General features: G+C 36.9%; 1 protein-coding gene across 1 annotated transcript in view; it reads left to right on the top strand.

Annotated features, from left to right (window-relative positions):
* Positions 1-1,812: 1,812 nt before the first annotated feature.
* Positions 1,813-22,611, top strand: part of LOC141450443 (uncharacterized) — a 29,529-nt gene continuing 8,730 nt past the window's right edge. Inside the window, exon 1 of the transcript XR_012456116.1 lies at positions 1,813-1,950. The gene's annotated coding sequence lies outside the window, so the exon portion shown is untranslated. The remainder of the gene's footprint in view (positions 1,951-22,611) is intronic.

Below are 22,611 nucleotides of genomic sequence, written 5' to 3' on the forward strand. Positions count from 1 at the left end.
ACTGACTCAACTCTGCAGACATATCCAGTCTTCAGCTCTCTGAAACCCAGAGATAGGCTAGGAGCGAAATCACAACTGGTGAGGCAGCTAAAGCAAGCTAATCTGACTCTCCTGAGTAGATTGTACAGGATAGAGAATTGAGTAGAAGATCATTCAGCCAGCATCAACGAGCAATTTGTCCACTTTCCTCTCTGTCCTCTCAGAAAAGCACTCGCTGTAGCATCATGCTCATGATTCCGGAATGAATTAAAAGGTTAGCCTGTTGAAAAAATGTGGCAGGACTGCCAATGACATCAGTAATGATCTGTGTATACAAGTGAACAACAGTCAATAACAAAAAGGCGTCTGTCGGTTAACTACTTATTTTTCTGATTTTTACTGAAGTAAAATACAGAGAGTTTGGCTTGAGAAATACAAAAATACATAATTAGAAGTACACACAAGAAAGAGAGAATAAGAAAAACAAACAAACAAAACTTAGAATTCAACTTTGGAAATAAAATAAAACACTATTCATAGTAATACTAATGAAAAAAAATGATAACTCTGAATTTAATTTTAAACCAATCAAACTGTGGAACTTTGAGATAACCGGAAAAACAAAATATATTTATGTAAATTAAAAAATAATAATAATATAAACCAATTTCTTATGAAAAGAAACAGTCAAGTATGAATCAATTGGTCAAAGCTATTTTAATTCTTTGGGCTTTAGTTAGAAAATAATAGATATTATCAATATAATTAATATGTTTTGGATTAAATAAAACAAAGATATTTTGTTTTATGCACTCAGATATCTACTTCTTGGTTCAACTAGTGAATTAGACATTAGAAGATTCAGATATCTGAGAATTTTGTAAGCCTGTCTTAATTTCAGTCAGTGTGTTTAGTCCTTAGTGTCGTGACGAGTAAAAATTATTTACACAAAATTGTTGCTTTTTAATGATTAGACCTCTAATTTGGTTTTTATAATTTCAGGCATATATAACATATCTAGATTTCATAAACTATGCTGGAAAATGCCACCAACTTGGGTAGAAAACTGTCCGACCGCACGAAAAACTAAACTGACACAGCAGGTGCTAGAAGAGTAACAATAATTGCACCGTTTACATTCACTTATAATAAATACAAGTGTAGTGTGTGACGGAAGCAGAAGTGAAGTCGAATTCTCTACACCTAATTGGTTAATTTACCTCTGACGATGGAGGTCCGAAACCGGGCAGGGAATCAATAAACATACGTCCTCCTCACGAACAGTGTCTCTCGCCTTCTCAGACATCCCTGACAATCCTCCTCGCCGACTGAAAATCGTCAATGGCCCTGAGGCTTTCTTTAGATGTGAAGATCATCGTCATCATCCATTTCTTGTAGAAAGTGCTACCGCTGGGTAGTTTCCTCCTTCTGCTCTTCACGCACCAAATATATCTTTACTATATTCTTATTTACTTATTGTTTATCTTTGTGACAATCTATTGGTTCTAGCAGCAACATTGTTGTTGAAAGTGGGGGGACAGTTCTTTTAAGAGCAGAATGTGTTCGTAAAAAAAGAACACAATGGTTTTGTTCATAATATGTTATTAAACAATAATTAAAAAGAAAAATAATATTGAAAAGAATAAAAAAGGGTTACAAGTCTGTAATACTTAGCGGCGAGAAGGCTCGTGCACTTCTTATACGTGAGGAGGTGGAGGTGTGATGCAACAACACAATGTTCTTTTTGTTTAGACATGTCGGGAGACAGCACGGCCTACTGGCCGCACAATGAGGCCAACTTTACTAGCTAATTCTCTCGCCCTCTTTGTGGTAGCATCATCATCGGCATCCAACTGCACGCACCCAGCATCTCCATTCACTTATTATACCTTTGGTCACGCTTTACAAAGTCATCTCCAGCCAGCCATCAGCATTTCTGAACATAAAAAGAGAGGAGGACAGCTTGCAAAGGTAACACATAGTTTACTAAGTAAAGTATCATAATAAGGGCTTTGTGCTGCTCTTTATAACACAATAACCATCTTATAATATGCAGAATATAATATCCATCTTATAATGATAATTTTCAAGCAAAAGGATCTGAATTTAAAAATGAAAAATACTTAAATTCTGGCCAACAGAATATAAAAATTAATTAAAAAGGAAAATTCTAGAGAACATTGTTTGACAAATTAAGCCAAAACCATGATTAAGACTGGAGATGAATAAGTTCAAAAAATTTAATGTGAACTCTCCAAAAGATAAAAAATCATGTTTTAAAAATAATTTTCCGTTACCAGAAGAGAATGTTAGTGAAGTAAAACTATGTTTGTTTTGTTTTGTGGATTGTTTGCTGTTACATATTTAACGTGTCTATAACATACTTAATCTGTATAAATAAAAATGTAAAAAATAATAAACTATGCTTTAACGAAAACAAAAACAACGTATAAAGAAGTTTAGTTACATGTAAAGGCAAGTTTTGTACAATTATTATAGTGACGTGTGCTCTATCTACATTCACTAAATTGGAATCTTTCCTCCTTACACCGAAATGAAGGCAAACTACTTGTTATTTTATTTTATTTTTTTCTTGGTTGTTTTCCATAGTAGTGTTACTCAATATACGGATTTGGAATACTTGGAATTAACATATTTATGGAAATAGCAAGTTTGAGGGAAATGTTACCATTTATAATGCTATAAAATTTTCAAGAAAATTATTTTTGATAAAGCTATTAAATTAGCGTTGTTGATCTCGTTCTATGTGACAGGATGTGCTCTTTTTTTAAGGAAGTTTTTGAGTTGTTCAGTTTGTTGCTTACGATTGGATGGAAGTTAAATCTTTATTTGCATTACTTACAATATAAGCATAAATGAAGATATATTGGAGAGGATACTCAAGCTTGATATTGATAAACTCAAGCTTTAATTTAATCAACATTATAACTGGTATCTCATATAATAATACATGATGTATATCACTAAACTTCAATGAGAAAAATTTAAGTTATGTATGGTTCTCCTCTTTAATGTGTTACTAAATGTCGGTAAACATTTTCAGATTTTTCGCTGTCAGATTAAAGAGGAAATAAGTGCTTCTTGATATATCGTCTGTTTCTCACAAGCCTGTGCAGTTTGGTTTAAGGTTTTTAGGAATTCCGTGTATCATATTATCTTAGCCTATTTAGTTGATCTACTCTTTATCAAAAAAGCCTAGGTAGATGGTATAATTTTTGGTGTTCTGAGAAATATATAAGCAGAAATGCTGTCACGTATTCGAGGTTTTGGATCAGTGTACCGTGTTATTATTCGAGCAGGGTCACAAATGGGCACTAATCTATACGATAGAAAACCCTAATTCTCGAAGTCAATCTTCACAATAGTTATCTCTAAATTTAAGGTTCCCTTTACAGAATACCTTTGATTCATCAGGGGCCGGTTAATAAATATGATAAATTTGTGCTCTGAATTATTTCTAATCTCATTCTGCATAGCACAAAGCGAGGGCATTACGCTAGGTGGTGAACCGACTCTGTGCACTTTTCAATCATTAACGTTGGCACTGCGCCTTTTGCAATACCTTTTGTGTAGAACAAAACGCTAGCCAATGATGCATATCCGGTAATTAGAGCCACTATGTACCTTCCGTTTGATAGAATCAAGAGAATCTTTAGGCTTAACATTCTGTGTAAATCTCTTCAACCGGCAAGAGATAGGTGGGCGCCATCTAGTGCCCATTCTTTGATACTGGCAGCTCAATAGCAACAGCAGCTCTAGATCTACAATAGGTAGAGAAGTACCCACTTTCGCCTTCTCATAACTTTTTTCAATACCCTGTGATGTCCACGATCTCAGAAAAGGTTCACTGTTTTCTTCTGTCCTAATACATTAAATCTCTTCCTACAATCCGAATCCTGTGTTAAAAGTATCCCAATGCAGTTCAGTACCGAATTTTATTTTATATATTACGAGTGTGAGAAAGTGAAAAACAATGAAATCGCACGCCTCAAGCAAAAAAGTAATTGTAAATAAAAGTAGTGGAAAAGAAGTAGCCACTAAAAAGCCTTTTCATGATTCTCTATAGAAGTATCAAGCTGCTCTAATTACTTCACATCCGTGTCATGATAAAGCGAATGCTTACATGCAGAACAATGTGTGAGCATCTCTCTAAATCAACTAGTTTAGTAAAAAAAAAGAAGTACGGATTATGTTTTGTGTAAATTCATTGTATTCTGTGCTATTTCGATATTGCAGGACAGTTGATATCAAACTTAATCTTATAAGTGTAATAATTATTTCTCTGGTTGTAAAGTTATTGGTTTTGAACGATGTTTGTTGGAGGTTTGGTCCAACTTTACTATAATGAATTTTCGGACTAAGAGATAAAAGATTTTATTTAACTAACTGCTTATTTATGTCGACATTTTCCTTATATTTATGATAATAGTTTTACAATTCTCCTCTTCATAATTAAGGCGTTCTTAATTTCATTTCGTTTCGTTATTCTTTTCTTTTCCTATGAAGATAAGTAATTATTACTTTGTCTATTCATAAAAATAAAACTTAAAAAAAAAAATGGAAGAAATATGTGCTGTGCACATTTATCTTTTAAAAGGCAATAATAGAATTTACTTTTTTACCAAAAAACTATTTTAAAAAGACAGAAATTCTATAAGTACCTGGTTATCAGTTTTTTTTTTTATCGAATGAGGCCCAAAGAATTTTTTCTTAACTGGACAAACAATTGTATGCTTCTACTATTTATTACTTATAATCATTTTTTCTCCAGGTAACATATGTTGCCTCTTTTAAGTGAGAACAAGAAAGTACCCTTTCTCGTTCTTTTATGACTGGTTTTATGCTAGAAAAGGAAATGTTCCTTTAAAAGAAATAAAAGGCAAAACAAAAACCAATTACTTAAATAACATTAATCCATTACAAGATGAATTATAAATAAAAAAAGCTGTCCACAGATCATCTGAAAGCAGTGCTACCTGGTGGGCAATACCATAAATACGGATCTGAAGAAATAGTTATATTCTACTTTCCTTCCAAGTTCTCTTTTAATGGAGATGCTTCTCCCCTGTAATGGTAAGACAGCATTTAGTTTCTTCAAGATCATTTTTTTTTTGCTCTTTAATTAAATTAAAGTCCAGAAGCACTTCAACATTGAAAGAATGTAATAAATTTCTTTCCTCACCAGTGCTAACTGTAGTTGAGCATAGTGCCATTTATTGCGCTCTTTCCTTACCCAGTTTTTAAAGAGAACGTTTGCCAAGCGATTCTCTCCAATAGCACTGTCTGATGAAAATGTCACTTCTCTTAAGCAACCCGGTGTCAGACCCCAAACAAATTTTAAATATTTATCGATTTACTAACAGAAATAATAAGTATACTTATAATACAACAAATACTATCAATAAAAAAAAATGAAGTAAGTTATTATCTCCTTTTTGATTTAGTTGTAAATAAAATTTGGCCTTGTTTGAACCTAAAATTGTTGTATCTCTTAAAATGCAGTGTACTTTCCCATTTCAATCACCCGTTAAAAAAAGTCAATTTAGACCGGATTATTATTTATCTGTCATCCTTCGAAGAGTATAGCGTCCTCCACTTTCCAATTTACAGCTTAATCCTCCAAGGTGTCCGTTCTGCCAAAATTAAAATAATAAGTAACATCTTCTGTGTAGGGTAAAATGGAACAACCTAGTTGGAATTCAAATTATGTTTGAAACTTGTTTCAGGGAAAATAGCTTACCTGGGGAACCTTTTGAAAAAAGGTAATTTATTAAAGAGAAAAAAATATTTTCATTTTGAAGGCAAGGACATGGCCATGGACTTTCATTCCTTGTCTCCATTCAAGTCGACTGCCTGATCGACTTTATAACTTTTGAGGGTAGAGGGTTGAAAGAGGTGTATTGGTTTCAGGGAGTGGTTAACCAAAAACAGACGTTGAAGTGATATACATACCTTAACTTAAAGTTCCTTTTAAACTTGGAGGAGTCTTCTTCAGAATTCTTTTGTGGATATTGGTGTAGAAGCACGCCGATCTGTGATCCCTGAATGCCGGCTATCGCGGCTCTTTTAGAACTTCCTTGGTGTATGGTTCCATCTCCAGGTAGTTTAACTCAGCTAGTTTAATATTCTCCACCTGAATGCTGACCATACTTTTAAAAAATTACTTTTCAGAAAACAGTGATTTTTAAGAAGTTTGTAAGCTCTTAAGAATATAAGAATGTCGGGTACTGTGATATGAAATTATTTTTAAGGAAGCGAAGCATTGACGGCTGCCTTAAGTTTCATTTCTTTATTTACAACTCAAATGGACCAATCTATAAGCACACTACATTCCTAATAATTGAGAGAAAGATAGAAAATGCTTGACTTACAAAAAAAAAAATTATAATAGCGTAACAGAAAGTCAAATGATGGTTCACCCCTGATTTGAAAAAATGTTTAAAACTTTGCTTTTCCAGTGAAAATCCAATTTCGAAAATTTTGGTGCACACATTCTTCCCAGAAGAAAAGAATAATTATTTCAGGGGCACAGAAAATTTAATAAAAGGATGCACGAGCGGTCTAAGATTAATCAGCTTTGTAAATAGGCGGTTAAGAAACCAGTTTAAGTTCACAAACCAAATGTGCTAAGGCTTTACCTAAACTGGAATCATGATAGATATTGTCGTCTATTGTTGGTGGCCGACTTGGAGGTAGACAGCAGACTTGTTACCTGGTCCAGGGGCGCGGCTATTGTGCCACTCTCTAGATTAATGTAAAGGCAGCATCATTCTTCCTCATTCTTTTTTGTCCCTTTTTTTTCATTTTGTTTTTTGTTTAAGTGCAACTATAGAGGGACGCGCTCAAAGGGTGGCCCCACACTTGGAAAACCACACCCCACTCTATCTGCTGCGAGAGTGGGATTCTGTGTAATGGTCACCCCATTCTTTCTTTCCATTCTTATACTACTTATACCTACACAAACTATCAAGTATTTTCCACTCCTAAATGATCCTTGCCTGCGTCCCTAATATAGCCTCTTTGTTATTCCATCAGCGTTGATAAAAAAAAAGAAGAAAAGTTTATAAAAATCACCGTTCAGTGAAAATAATAAGTCTCCTTTTATTTCATAGAATGAGAAATTAAGGAGCATAGTCTAAAACGAACTTCTTCCACTTTCCATCGCCGCGTTTTGTTTTTGGAGGGGAAGTCACTGCTTCTGGATTGATTCAGTAAAACAGCCGGATCCCGAAACGATATTAAAACCTCAGGACTTAGTTGCAGGATATGCATGATGAACACATTTGGCCAAGTAATCATTTCAAGCCTTCAAATAGGAGTCGCATTCTTCTACAAAATGGAACCACGGAGAGTCTGAGCTTAGCTCGTTAGAGTTCTGTCTATGCGCTCACGATTTTTAAGAAATGTACAGTTGCAGTTGTGACCTCGAATCACAGATAATAGCGGTTCAATTGATTCTGTTTCTGTTGTAGGAATTAGAGATGTTTGCGTTATAGTGATGGTTTTTGGAGAATAGTCCAAATCTAACTCCCAGAGGAAGCATGAATCGGCTACTTTCATTCCCACCAACTCAATTTGTCAAGAAATAGGCTATGCCCTTGAGGATATGGCTGGCACAAGGGAGGGTTTACTTATCGGAACTTAACGATAAGTAACGCAGGGATACTCATATCAGTGGTTAAGGTGGAGATAAGTTCCTGCTGACCTGTCATTAAATTTTAATGAACGACTTACTAATTTTCTTTATAACACTAATTCATACATAAACAAAATTTCAAATATGAATAATGAGTTAGGTAGTAAATGAAGTTTGTGCTTTTTCGCGCAAAATGGTTTAAATAAATTTTCTTAATGCAGTGTTCGCCTTTTTTAGAATCTACATTTCAAATTTCATCTCTCTGAAATTAAGTTTTAAATTCCTAGCTTGTTAGTATTTCATGCAAACAACTAAATAATATTTAGCTGAAGGTTAAAACTGCTATATAAATATTACTACGACCAAGGATAACTTGTTTTGCTAAATATAATATTTAGATTGCAGAAATCATATTAGTTTTCTTCATTTTGTTTGTTATACTCCTATTAAAATGTGAGAATTTTCATCATGAACAAACAACATTGCTGCCTCGTGAATTTGGTATAGCGTCAGCGGAGAATTTGGAAATTTTGTGAATGGTTTATGGAGAATAAGAGAGAACTGGAGAGAGGAGCACGATAGTCGTAAAAAGTTGAACAACCTTAACAAATACGTGTATATTAAAAAGATGCTATAACATTGTTAAAAGCCTGCTTGAAATCTGCATAATGCATGGCATATCAGTATTAAGTTCTGAACACCTTTTTAAGCGCCTGTTTTAGAAAAATCATATGATTGTAGTCATCCTGCTAGATTTCGAACGTGTCCGTTATAATTTTGGGATAACGCGTCTTTTGACCACCACATTTAATAAGAAAGACATAACCGTAACCATATATTAAATGCGCCACATAATAACCATAAAATATATTATTTTTAATACTTGAATTCAATAAAGCTAAATCATTAATCTATGAACTTCATAAGTAATAAAAAGAGATCCTTACTGGATGAACTGCCTTTGAAATTATTTACATATTCAAATATGTCTGAAGATTGAGGTTTAGACCCTTGAATTTCTATGACGAGTAGCCTACGTCATTAACTACGATTCTCAAGATGAAGTTCAACAACACTTTACTAAATCTATTGATAGCATCCTTACAATTGGTAGGCTGTAACAGATACCTAGTAGCGAAGAGTAAACAGTTATTCTATTCTACTTTAAGACTTGTCAATATTTGACATAAGTTTTGAGAGAAAAAAAAAGAAATTGTTTGAATTTGTCAGAATACAAGTACTGTAACAAATTATTATTTTCATAAAATTAAATTGAGCTTAACTTAACAAAATCTATTAATTGTAAGGCTTAGCAATCAATCCCCTTTAAAATCACACGCGAAGTGAGAAGTGGATTAGCCACTTATTCAGGAACCTTGTCTTTCATATAGATCATACAGATAACCCATCCCTCTAATACAGCTTACGCGAAGAATGAAAGTTCATCGCCACTCACATAGTAAGCACAGTTGATGAGATCAACTGAATGAGTTCAGTCACTCACAGACAAACTCGATATTTTAAGCTCATTATTACAATATTCATCCTTAAAAATATTACGGTGTAACCAGAAAACAAAAACACATAAAAATTCCCTACACACTTACAAAGGTCCAATGAGGCCTTGGATTGCGTGGGGCAGCTTCGTCCCTCCGTGCTTACAATTGACATTTAATTAGTTCGTGTATCTGCAGGAGAGTACTTAACATATTCTAACGATAAAAGACTCTAACGAAAACGTTTAGAACATTCTTTATTTAATTACAGTAACGAACCCTCTAAAAGTAATTCTAGAAATTTCTTAATGTGAGAATTAAAAATTATTATATATAGGTATATTATATATATTGTACATACCAACTATTTCCATTCGTGACGGAGAGAATTATCATGTGATTCATTATTCATTCTACAATAAATAATTCCCTATCCTAGCTTAAATCTATACCAATTATTTCTATCATTTACTATTACCTTTGTTATGTTTGTTTTAGTATTTGATATGAACAAGTGTTCAATCGGACTACGCCACACTGCGGGTAATTAAAGGGTAACTAGAATCGAATCAAAGTACACAATGAGCCTACACTTAGATGGCATTCAAAATTTCCTTGGCGAACTGTAACATAGACCGCCACACTCCTTAAAAAAAACTTATAGCTTAAAAAGTTAAGTGAGTATAAGGGTTAATTAAACGACAAAAGTAGGTAAATAAAAGAGGTAGCACTTATTTAAAAAAATCTATTCCAAATTATTCTTCGGATTTATCACAGAATTTATTTTAATTTAAGAGTAAAGTAATCATATTTTATTTCCTCTTATTAGACAACAGAAATTAAAGGAGACCCTGTAAAATTTTCTGTGTACCAGTTTTCGTTGGAAATTAATGTTTTGGTGCTTCTCCGAGTCAAACAAAGGTTTGTGTGTGAACACTACCTCAAAAACGAAAGATTTTAGATCTTAAATTGTGAAAGACAAAATGCCAGCAATATCAGTAACTTTCTGTTCGGCCTAATATTAATGCAAATTTCGTAAACTATTGAGTTTACATAATAAAATTGAGTCTCTCTGATAGTTCATATTACAACAAACTACAGTTTACACTATCTTTACTCTCAGATCAGTCTAAGGTAATTTTAATGTCAATCATTTCAAATTAATATAATAACTACATTAAATGTTTGATTTGGTCATTTTGAAAAATCTAGAAATAGCTATACTGTGAGTAGAGGGCAGTAATTTAGTAAAGAAACAATGAAAGGACATAAATAGGAGAGGAGAATCTGAAAGTAATACTGTAACTATTTCCTGAAAACAATAATTTGGGAGAATAGACTGAAAATAATACTTAAAACTAATAATTCTAATAATAAAATGGCAATCTAAAGGGTTGGGGGACAACACCACCAACACTCAGAATACTATAAAGATTAGACAATCTTGGCCTTACATTACAATGTTAACTTTACAATCAAAACACAGATTAATTTTTAAACACTTGTTTTTGCTTTGAGCTTAGCCTCGACTGACACTGTTTATTACCTTAACAATGAAAACACTTGCGGGTGTCCAAGATAAAAACAGATGACTTGCAGGCAGGATAGCGCGAACAGCTTCAAATTCAAACTAATATTCGGGGTTCGAACACAATTCTTGGCCTCCTTTTAACAGTCCTGCCCGTGTTACATTGGAACTGGAATCTGCAAATACGAAGAACAAGAAAAATTAAAAAAAACGTATAAGTATTCTACTACACATAAGAGTAAAATGATTAAGCATATTCTGAACAAGTTAGGAAGTAAGTTAGTTGCTCTTTTAAATAGTCGGCTGTCAATCATTCATGAAAGTTCTACAACTGGTTAACTGTACCTATCAGTTGGATCTCAATTCTCCCTAGTTTTTTATTTTATTTTATTTTTTTTAAGAAAAGAAACATTGCACTATAAATGGAACCTTAACCAACCGCTTTTCGAAAAGTGCCTATAAACAGATTATTCTAGAAAAGTGTTTGAATTTAATTTAATTTAAGTGTTTTTGGTCTACATGTGTAAAATCAACACCAGTAAGAAAATAGAGCCGATTACGAGAAATTCTCAAAAACCTGAAAAATCGATTTAGTTAAGTGTTAGACCTTAATAACCGAATTTGAACAAACCCATATTCTCGTGTTTCCTAATAAAATCACTTTATCGTATTCAGAAGACCTCAGAACTGATATTACTAAAAAAAACAAAAAAAAAACTCAAAATAAAAAGATCTGCACGAGTACTTTTGCGTTAGTAATAACTTTTTTTTTACCAAAAAGAATCTACAAAGATTAAGAGTTGCGCTAAGGACAATGGAACGCAGTATGCTTGGCATAAAGTGGGAATTCAAAGTAAAAAGTTCAGTAATTAGGGAAAAACACAATTTAGATGATATTAATCAATCAGCGAAAATGTTCAAATGCCGCGTAGAAGATAGAACAAGTTGATTGGTGTTGGGGGTGGTTGGAATGACGTCCGGTAGAAAGAACAAAGAAGAGAGGCAATGCACCAGGTGGAGCGATGAATTTAGGCTGTTTTGAGGTTAAATGTAGATAAGAAAGGCAAAAGGGAAGAGGCTTTTGCCCAAATTTGGGACTAATTCCACTAGGGGAAAAAAATAAGTTTGTTTTTTTAATTTTATTAATATTTTTGTTTTTATTATTCTTAAAGTGATAATGTTTCACTTTTCATTACTTTGTTTTTGTGGAATAAATATTATTTTGATTTTATTTAAGAATAACTTTTAAACAGTCAATACTACGTTTGAAACGATTAGTTATTTTATTTGGCTCTCTCTTTAAGCGTTAAATCAAAGGCATTTCAACGAAATTCGGGCAAAGATCATAAGCTTCATTTAATAATAAATATAGCGGAGGGGTTCGCAGTCAAAAGTAAGTTGTACATTTTGGGGGCTTAGTGAAGAAAACTTATCAATTTTTGTCGTGATAATTGCAGCTATAGAAAATTAGATTTGAAGCAAGAGAAAATGTTGATTTTAACTTCAAGATGATTTTTCAGTTCTACTGATCTCAAAAAATACAGAGAAACACGTGACCAAGATAATTCTAATGCTTGCTCTAAGTAAATAGAAATTATACTGACAACTGAATAGCTGGCACTACAATACATTTGGACTAATTGGTAACGTACCATCTAAATAGAAGAACATAAACATAATGTAACAAATTTAAATTGGACAATTAATGGGATGACTTGGCCGGTAGACAGTCTTGTTTATATTATGTAGCCCAATCTAGATTGTTCCACAGCCTCCCTCAACATAATTCATTGGTTTTGTGATCTAACACTCATGACGGTTGTACATATATTATTTTCTATTAACAACAGCACTATCTTTTCTCATTTTTTACTTTTTTTGTAATTAATCTTCATCTTATAAGTTTGGGGTAACTATATCATACTTACATCATCTTTTCTAAGTAGGTGTTATCAATTTAACCAACTAGCTAATTGTTTAGTTTATTAGATCTACGCATATCTGCTTACTCTTCAATGTTCTTCTGAATGAATAGCCTCCCTATCATGAGATCAAAGCCACTGGATCCAGTTTGCGGAAGAAACTACAGTTGTGAAATTCTTTCTCAATTCATTTATTTGAGAAAGTAAATTAGGAATGAAAGTTCACATCTATATAACATAATTAAACCATTTAAGAACTACAACGAACCTTCGTCGCACACAGTATCCAAGAAAAAGAAAGGTTTAAACAGACTAGCATTTTAATATAAAAAATTAAACTGCTGAATTTTTGCATTTTTATCTTATCTATGTGCGGCATTGCAAGGATTCTAACTCAACAATAAGTAATTCAACATGTACTAGTGACTTAAAGCACAATTAGTAAACCTTTTGAGAATTTATAGTACCGTTTAATTACCAGGCCCTCTATATTCGAGCTCAAAAATTTCCGTATTTCTTTCAAAACGTTTTTGTTCCCTACTCCTACAGTAATTTAACTTTTTTTAAAAAATATATGTGTGAGTACCAAATTTGTATGAAATCTCGTATTAAATGTTAGGTCTGTAACTGCAGTCAGAGTTACAAAAAAGTTGATTCTCTCCTTTAGTTAAAATGCACAAGTTGTTAGTTAAAACAAAGTGAAGAAGGTACATACCTCTTGAGTTGGTGTCACATCCATTAAATACATATTTTGCAATCAACTCTCGCTATTCAGTTACCAGGTTCTAGTAACTTCAATGAAGTTCCTATGCCATACGAGAGATAGACAAGTCGGGGAAACATGTTCCATTCAGCATTCAGCCATGTATGATTTCAACTTTATCGCTGTCTCGTCTGTTAAAAAAAATTACTGCTAGATAGTTAATACCGTCCTCTGAGGAATATGCACGCTATAAGATTATTAAAGTGGCGATTACAGATTAGCTTATCGTTTTTTACGCCACGCTCAGCAACTCACCCTTACCAAGCCAGTGTTCTTAAGGGCTGTGGCCCTAATTACGAGTATTCAGTTTCGCTGAGTATAGCTAAAACTGTTTGCTGGAGCTGTTCTGCGGCTGTAGGTTCCTACGGTGAGTTCTCGGGTACGATTCCAAATTCCAGCCCCTAGCTCTTGAATGTTCTCTTCCAAGGATCTATTTAGCTACAGCTACCTACTGGAAATGCTACTGCACAGCTACTGCTACCGCTACTTCTCGTACAAATATGCTCCTAACGGCAACTGCTGCACTACTACTGAAATTTAAACGAATTAAAATTATGATAACCTATGTTAATGTTTTCCTTTTATTTCCATCCAACAATTCATCCTTTATTTCATCATTTCTCCAAAAAAAAAAAAACATACTAATGTCCACGATTTTGGCTCAATAGAGTTCCGACGATTTTTGGATTTGTTATAATCGCCAGGGCGAGATTTAAAAGCCTTGTCACAAGGGCCTCTTCACTAACTAGTTCTTTTCGTTTTACCTAGCCATCATCTTTTTTTTAAAAGAAACTTCACCAACATACATCAATGATTTTCAAAAATCGTCGGTTTAAGTTCATTCTTCGATTAAAGTAATTGTTATTTTATGAAGTAGTCAAACGTTTATAATAATAGGTAATAATTATCTGGCTTTATCGCAAATAATATAGTTTTCTTCAATTACATTCTCAATCTAGGTATTCATCCCACAATGTTGTATATATGTAATATAAAGTAAATAAGATATGCATATTTTTAGGACAGCTAATTATTCCAGTATTTTACTATAAGTAAAATTAGGGGGACTAAATTAAATTACAATCGAGAAATCATAATTGTTGTTGAATAATCTACTTGTTATAACTGTATGTTATTTGTGCTCACGAATATTTCGGTAAGAGGAATTCAAGACAGTAGCCAACTCTAACTTTGTCTTTTTCTACTTTAACATGCATGTACATATATGTGATTTATCATAATTATAACAAAAAAATATTATAAATGAAGTGGCCAGCATAAGGGTCTGTGACATCTAATAAATTCTAAAAAATAACTTATTAATGAAAATTAATGCAGTAGAATTACTTAAATATTAATGAAGTATTAATGAAATGTTAGGTACTTGCTGATTTGTGTACCTTTTGGCGTTTAATCAACCCTTATACTTAACATTTTAAACTGTAAGTTTTTGTTAAGGAGATTTTTGTACCTTTTGGATAGATTTTCCTTTTTGTCTATTTTACAAAGTTACATATCTGCTTTACAGATTTTTTTAAAATTTGGAATAAGCAATTCTATAATTATAACCTGATAAGGTGTTAAGTCGGAACCGTAACTACCACTGGAGAGATCTTTTTAAAGAATGATTATAGTTGCGGTCCCCCAAACCATCCCCAATAACAATGTTTTTGAAAAAGCGTTTTGAATAACATAGGAAGGTATTTGTACGTAAATAGCAAAATTAAACTGCGATTTCAGTACTTCCTTTTAAGAGGAGTAAGAAAAATAAACTACGATTGCAGTACTTCTCCCTAAAAGGCAAAGAGGCAAAGATTTTTTAATCGAACGACAATTCATTGATTTAAATCGGTTCACTCATTGATAATTTAAACGATTGCAGTACTTCCTCTTAGTAGGTGCAAGAGCATCAGCAACGTAGAGGAGCTTTAACCACTTATTCGAGCTGAATTTTATCAAAATCGTACTGAGCGTTATAGAAATATTGGTAATAATAGTTTTAGAAAGGGCCTTATTTGGGTGGGGCAAACTCCCCTCCTTATGAGGCACGGCGTCGAGACTTTTAAAGTGCAAATCTGTACAAAATTTCGATTCGAATGACACTTCGGTCGGTTCACGTGTCGATAATTTGAAACGATTGCTATACTTCCCCTTAACAAGTGTAAGAGCTGATCGCCGCTTTAATGTTACGTAGGGGAGCCCTAACCCTATCATCCTACCAAATTTTATCAAAATCGGGCCAAGATTTACAGAGTAATTAGTAATAATAATTTTGGAGGGGGCCTTGCATAAAGGGGGCTAACTCCTCTCCCATTCCATGTATAGGATCGAGACCCCCAAAAGGCACATCTACATAAAATTCCGAATCGAACGACACCTCATTCATGAAAATCGGTTCACGCGTTTAGGCGCTACGTTGTTTACAAAAAACGTAACAAGAAGAACAAGAACAAGAACATTTTTTGAAAAAGCCGTTTTTGCTCATTTTCGGCAACTTTTTTCTCGAAACCTATTAAATCTGGGTCGTTACAAAAAAATTACAGTGATAAAGGAGGGTTTGCCCTATAATTTAAAGAAAATTTGGGAATTTTATCTTTTATAGAAAAAGAGAAAAAAATTGTCAAAGTTGGGTGTTTTTCAACGTTACGCTTTTTCGTGCAGTTTTTGACGATCAACCCTTATACAACTGTCCTACCGGACAGTTTTAATACACTCCTAGGATTTAAACAGACACAATCTTTGCTTTTCTTTGAAATTTTAACAAAATTTTTGTTAAGATTTTTCCGCCACTCAATCATTTTGAATGTCATCTTTTCTGCTTCTACCGATAAACCCTATTGTAGGCGCGCGTGGCCGCCTACACCCAAATGCTAAGGTGCCCAAGTGGGCGCTGTACGAAATAATAGTAGACAAAGAAGAATAGAAAAAATAAAGAGAAATAAAAGAAAAAGGGGAAGGTACTTACCCTTTGCAAGGAGCGATGTGCGTGAGGTATGTTGATAAGCTGCCTGAGAAGCGATGAGAGGAAAGGAAGCTGTGGAGCGGAAGCGTGTATATATGTTTATGTAAATGTGTGTGTGTGTGTGTTGAGCTTTGAGAAAGGGAGGCAATATTTGGGCTCAGGCTCAGAGAAGCGTAGCGGAAGTGGAAATGAGGTAAGCGGAAGAGTAAAGGGGGAATAGTGCAATAAGTGCACTATAAGCGGTGGAATATGCGTGAAGCGATATTCTGGAGAGGCGTTCAGATGCGGATGATGCGTACTGTTAGGTGTCAGCGGAAGTGAAGCGGGTTGAGATGCGTTAAGAGTTGCTAAAGCGTGAGCAGAGAAGCGTCTTAAACAAGGACTAGCGGGGAACTGCACAGACTCGAAAGGTGACCACATGGTTCAAAGGAAGTAGTGGGGCAAAGGGTTTAGAATATAGAAAAACAAATAAAGGAAATAGAAGCGGAAACAACAAGTTAATATAGAAAGTTTGAGAGGATAAAAAAGGTGTAAAATAATAACATAATAATGAGCGATAAGAAATATGTAGAAAGAAGGAAATTAAGGCGGATGTGTACATTAGTACGCGCGCGGGCGCGAGGCTGACTCGCGAGAGACGGACGCTAGCCAAACTAGCCGAATGGTCTCGGTCACGACCGAACATCCCGCCCGCCCTGAAGGCTTGGCTTCAGTGAATTTGACATGAGCGAGGAGCGGAGTCTGGCCTAGATGCGGCGGGTGACCCCTGAAGCGGTTGGCGGTAGTACGTGGCTGTTTGAACCACTGCGGAAGCGGGGGAAGGTTCCCGAAGGCCTGCGGGATAAGGTTACGGAGATTCTCCTGGCGGATGCGATCGGGATGGACCGTAGAGGGGGCTCGTCCTTGAGATGCAGTTAGAGAAGGCAACCAGTGTGGTCCTGGAGTCTTGGGTTTAGAAGCGGCTCGATCCGAGGATGGAGCGCTTAGCGGTGGGGAGTTACGGATGGTCTCGACCCTGAACACCATGTTTAACAATCTCTCACATGAGAAGCGGAGATCACTGATAGCGTGCGTGAGGTGTTGCTTCGTGGACTGAGATGGAGCCTCTTTCATGTCGCCCACACTGCAGACTTGCGAGGGATATACCCGCCCGCCATTCACTGTGGCAGGGGGAGTGTACCTCATGGTTAAAGTAAGTTGCGGATGATGGAGGTGATTTCCCAGCTCGCGCAGTGAGTTTTGTGCGTACACGAAATTAGTTTTGATATCGGAACACATCGTGAAGGGTAAGCTACGTGGGGCAACAAAGCGTTGAGAGGCAGTGGTGACAGGGGAGGTGAACAGCGCGGAGGCCTTCTTGCTCAGCGAACCTGCGAAGGTGGTGAAGCTGTGAAAAGATCCTGGATGCCCCTTGGGTAATGTGTCACTGCGCAATTGCGCGATAGACCTGGCGAAGGGGCCGGTGAGGTTGACACCGGCCACCCTGCAGGCCATAACAGCAAGGATGTGCTTAGGCGAGAGGGCACCCATAGGGGGAGTGATGGAGTGAAGCGTGGCTGGGCAGCACTGGCTGCAGTTGTTAAGACAGCGCCAGCTACCTCTGCGCCCATCCGGTATGGCGCAGTGGCAGTGGACGAAAGCATTGGGGGCTAAGGCACCAGTGGGAAGCAGACGGTGCAGCGTAGCATCAAGAATGAGCCGGGGGCGATACTGATTCCCGGGCATTCGCATAGAATAGAGAAACGCGCAGGGTAGTGGTGCATCAGTAAGAGGTCCACGTACGCGCAGCGGATCCTTGGAGTTCGAGGAGCGGTTTAATTGCAGATCTAAGCAAGGCGGAGAGAAAGGAGTATGAACCTCTAGTAATTTCTTAGCAGGATACTCTTCATGTATGACCCGGATGATATGACTTAAGGCGTTTTGTAGCTCCAAGAATGATAGCTCACCATTGCGAGGCGTGGTGGGGTTCCTGCAGTTGAACCCGAAGCGTAAACAATACGCAGTAATGCGTTGGCGGTGGAGCAATGAAGAGAACTGGGAAATAATATTGTCCTCAGGAGCAGTGGTCACTAGAGCCACCTTGACTGGTGGTTTAGCTTCCTGATACATACACATTGCGGTTGAATCAGGTGATGCGGGGCGTCTAGGCCCATTGTCTAGAGGCTCAGAAAGCCTAGCAGGTCCGCTCGACCCCTGGGTGCATTCCTGAAGATGAGGCGGGGTAAGACTGTGCAAGTCGCTATTAATTGGATCATCTGCGGTGGATGTACACACGGAACCTGAGACAGGTTCTGCGTTTACCGTGCAGCATGGCGGAGGGCATTCTGCCCGGATGACATGGAGTGGAGGAGGTGGGCGCACAGCCTCACTGTGTGGAGAGGCACACTCAGCTCCGCTAATGCGAGATGGAGGAGGTGCGGGGCGTGACTCCTTAGAGGCAGTGAGTAAAGTTGATTGCGGAGGAAAGGCGTCCTCTGCCTGAGCGGTAAGAGGCGCAAGAGATGCAGGAGACGTAATAGGCGGCTCCTCCGAAGTGGGAAATAAAGGTGATTGCGGGGGAGAAGCGCCCTCAGCCTCAGTGTGATGAGGCGGAGGAGATAAGCATTCAACTTCCCTGTTGTACAGTGAAGGAGAAGTGCACTCAACTCCGCTACTATAAGACGGAGGAGATGCGGGGGGCAGCTCCTCAAATAAGGGGAGCGAAGGAGAGACATCCTCAGCCTCAGGAATATGAGGCATAGAAGAGCACTCAGCCCTACTGATAGGAGGCGAAGGAGAAGCGTTCTCAGTTCCAGTGATGTGAAGCGGAGGAGAAGCGCACTTTACTCTGGTAATATAAGGCGGAGGAGACGGGTTCTCAACCTCACTAATGTGAGGTGAAGGAGATGAGGAGTGTGACTTCTCGGCAGCGGGGCGAACAGGTGAGCGCGGAGAACCGGGGCTAGCAGCAGGGATGCCTACGGCCTCATCAGAGACCTTGAGAAGACCTGAAGGCTGCAGGTGCGCTGGAAGCGCAGGAGGGAGTGATGCAGCAAGGCGAGGCGTGGGAGAGGCTGTTGAAGCAGGGGTTGCCGACGGTGGAGAGCTGGCAGGCGTGGATGGCCGCGTAGTGACCAAGGAAGCAGAATTAGCCTTCGCAAAGATATCGATAATTTCGAGGTGTAAATTTTGCACCTGCTGGAACCCGTCTATCAAATGCCATTCCGAGAGGCCCTCAGGAGGCCGGTTCGCATCCAGATACGGCTCAACTCGCTCTCGGAAGGTTGCGAAGTCGGTCTCGACAAGTTCGGTAAGCGTTGCAATGGAAGGAACGCCCTTTCTTCGTCCAAGAAAGAGTTCAAAATGGTAATTTAACGCATTCTTTGCGTTAATGAGCATGGTGATAAATGCGAAAGAGGATAAGGAACTTGCTGTGCCCTTTCCCCCTTTTGGCAGCAGAATCTGAGGAGCGCGATCGTCCGGGAAATGTGAAGTGGGGGAAGAGAAGGCGAGGCAGGCTGCCTGTAGTTTTTCAGCAAGATGGTGGTACAGCTCTCGCACCCGCTGAACCTCGCTCAACAACACATCGTCCGTAAGACCATCAGGGAGTGAGTCGGCATTGAGATATTCTCCAGCCCGCCTCAGGAAGGTAGCGATGTCAGCATCAATAAGAACGCGCCGTAACGCGATGAAGCATGAGGTTAGCTCAGAGTCCTTCCTTCGCTGGAGGAAGGCCTCAAGATGGCGATTGAAAGCCAAATTTGTGTCGCTGATTAAACGAGTGAAGGCAACAAGCGATAATGCACCTGCAGTGCCTTTCCCGTTTTTTGGCGCCATAGTGGGTTTTATTAAGCGATGCGGAAGAAGTGGACTGTGTATGTGCGTATATCCGGCCCGGAGGACCAAAATGTAGGCGCGCGTGGCCGCCTACACCCAAATGCTAAGGTGCCCAAGTGGGCGCTGTACGAAATAATAGTAGACAAAGAAGAATAGAAAAAATAAAGAGAAATAAAAGAAAAAGGGGAAGGTACTTACCCTTTGCAAGGAGCGATGTGCGTGAGGTATGTTGATAAGCTGCCTGAGAAGCGATGAGAGGAAAGGAAGCTGTGGAGCGGAAGCGTGTATATATGTTTATGTAAATGTGTGTGTGTGTGTGTTGAGCTTTGAGAAAGGGAGGCAATATTTGGGCTCAGGCTCAGAGAAGCGTAGCGGAAGTGGAAATGAGGTAAGCGGAAGAGTAAAGGGGGAATAGTGCAATAAGTGCACTATAAGCGGTGGAATATGCGTGAAGCGATATTCTGGAGAGGCGTTCAGATGCGGATGATGCGTACTGTTAGGTGTCAGCGGAAGTGAAGCGGGTTGAGATGCGTTAAGAGTTGCTAAAGCGTGAGCAGAGAAGCGTCTTAAACAAGGACTAGCGGGGAACTGCACAGACTCGAAAGGTGACCTCATGGTTCAAAGGAAGTAGTGGGGCAAAGGGTTTAGAATATAGAAAAACAAATAAAGGAAATAGAAGCGGAAACAACAAGTTAATATAGAAAGTTTGAGAGGATAAAAAAGGTGTAAAATAATAACATAATAATGAGCGATAAGAAATATGTAGAAAGAAGGAAATTAAGGCGGATGTGTACATTAGTACGCGCGCGGGCGCGAGGCTGACTCGCGAGAGACGGACGCTAGCCAAACTAGCCGAATGGTCTCGGTCACGACCGAACACCTATAAACGATTTACTTATCTCCCTGCAAAGTTTTGAAATTATAAAAAATTAAGTAAATTATTGAAACGTCTTAATTTAAATTAGGTAAAAAAAAATATCAACTTACAACAAAACTATACGCAATGTTGATCCTTTAAAAAAATAAAAAAATATTCCCGTTATCATCTGAAGTCATTATTTCCAGGAGTACATGAGTTTCAGTACAGCCTTTTAGGACTCATCTCTCATCCCTGATTGTTTTTCAACAATATGACGAATTTTTAAAGATCCTAATTATTTCAGAACTTTCAGTTATTAAAAGAAAAGAAACGCAATCTGTATCTTCATTTTATGTAAACATAAAACCTAGTATGTAATATTCGCCCAACATTTTTTTATTATCATCTAATTCATAAATCTAATCATTAAATGTAAATGAATTCCCACACAAAGAAAGGAGGCGGGGAATTATAAGATTAGTTTCTGGTCCAATTAATGAGTCTGCGTATCTACGATTTATCTTCTTTCATCCCCTGGACTTACGAAATATTCAAATAAATAAAAAGCTTTCAGAACTTCCAAAATTACTAAAACCATTAAGCATTAATAGGTAGGAACCTCGAAGCACAATACCTCTGTAGAGTACAAAACCAGCTGAGCTGCGTTCTTACCTTGGCGAAAAACTGCTTACGGCAAAAAGAAAAAGAAGTCGGAAAGCCGCAAAAGGGTGCTAGCATCCAAGAGAAGACATTTCACACTACGTTCATTCGTAATTATGAACATTACCATATTCACAGAACTCCAAACATATCTTACGACATAAATTCATTCTATTCAATCATTCGTTTCATATAAATCATGCTCACCTAAACTTCTGAAGAAAAATAACAATTTATTCAAGCAAGGAGCGCGACCATTATAGTTAAAATAGTTATAATTACAATAAATGATTAAACAATATTCAAAGGAAAATCGTCAAAGCAATTTTCGAGGAAACTTCAAAAGGGAATTTAAAACATTTAGTAAAGGGAAGTAGTAGTCTATGTTATATTTTCTTTTGGATGTGTACACGAACTTCAGATAGTATTTTTATGTGTAGCTTGTAATTGAAACTTTCTCAGGGTATATTTCAGAGTAACATCTGGGGAACCTTTAAATTATTGTTTTACTTCAGTAAACATATAATTGTATTCATATAACAAGAAGTAAAACTTTAAAATTTTAAATTACTGACTGAGAAAGTGAGTGTGTTTGAGTGTTTCACATCAGTTTTATCAAGCGTGTAGTTTACTAAAAACCTGTTGGAGCGTTGACTAGCGCTATAGTTTCACATATAATGAATAGATATCGCTGGCATGCAGTTTAACAGTAATGATCACTACAGAAATGTCGTAAACTTTGCCGTATACTTTTTTTTGACAAGCAAAAAAAAAAAAAAAGAAAGTGTTTTTCTCTCATTCATTAGAACAAGATGGGAAAGGGGTATTTTTTCCTAAACCTAACTAATTTTCAAGAAGGATAATAAGCAACAAACGGTTTTTAGTTGTAAAGGCAGCTAGCTTACAGGCACATAATTTCAAATTATTGAATTTACTTTAAAAGTGTTTTCAATTTTTAATACTGTACTG

This window comes from Rhodnius prolixus, unplaced genomic scaffold, assembly GCF_049639745.1.
Source record: "Rhodnius prolixus isolate KJV_2025 unplaced genomic scaffold, Rpr scaffold_2, whole genome shotgun sequence".
Taxonomy (NCBI): Eukaryota; Metazoa; Arthropoda; class Insecta; order Hemiptera; family Reduviidae; genus Rhodnius; species Rhodnius prolixus.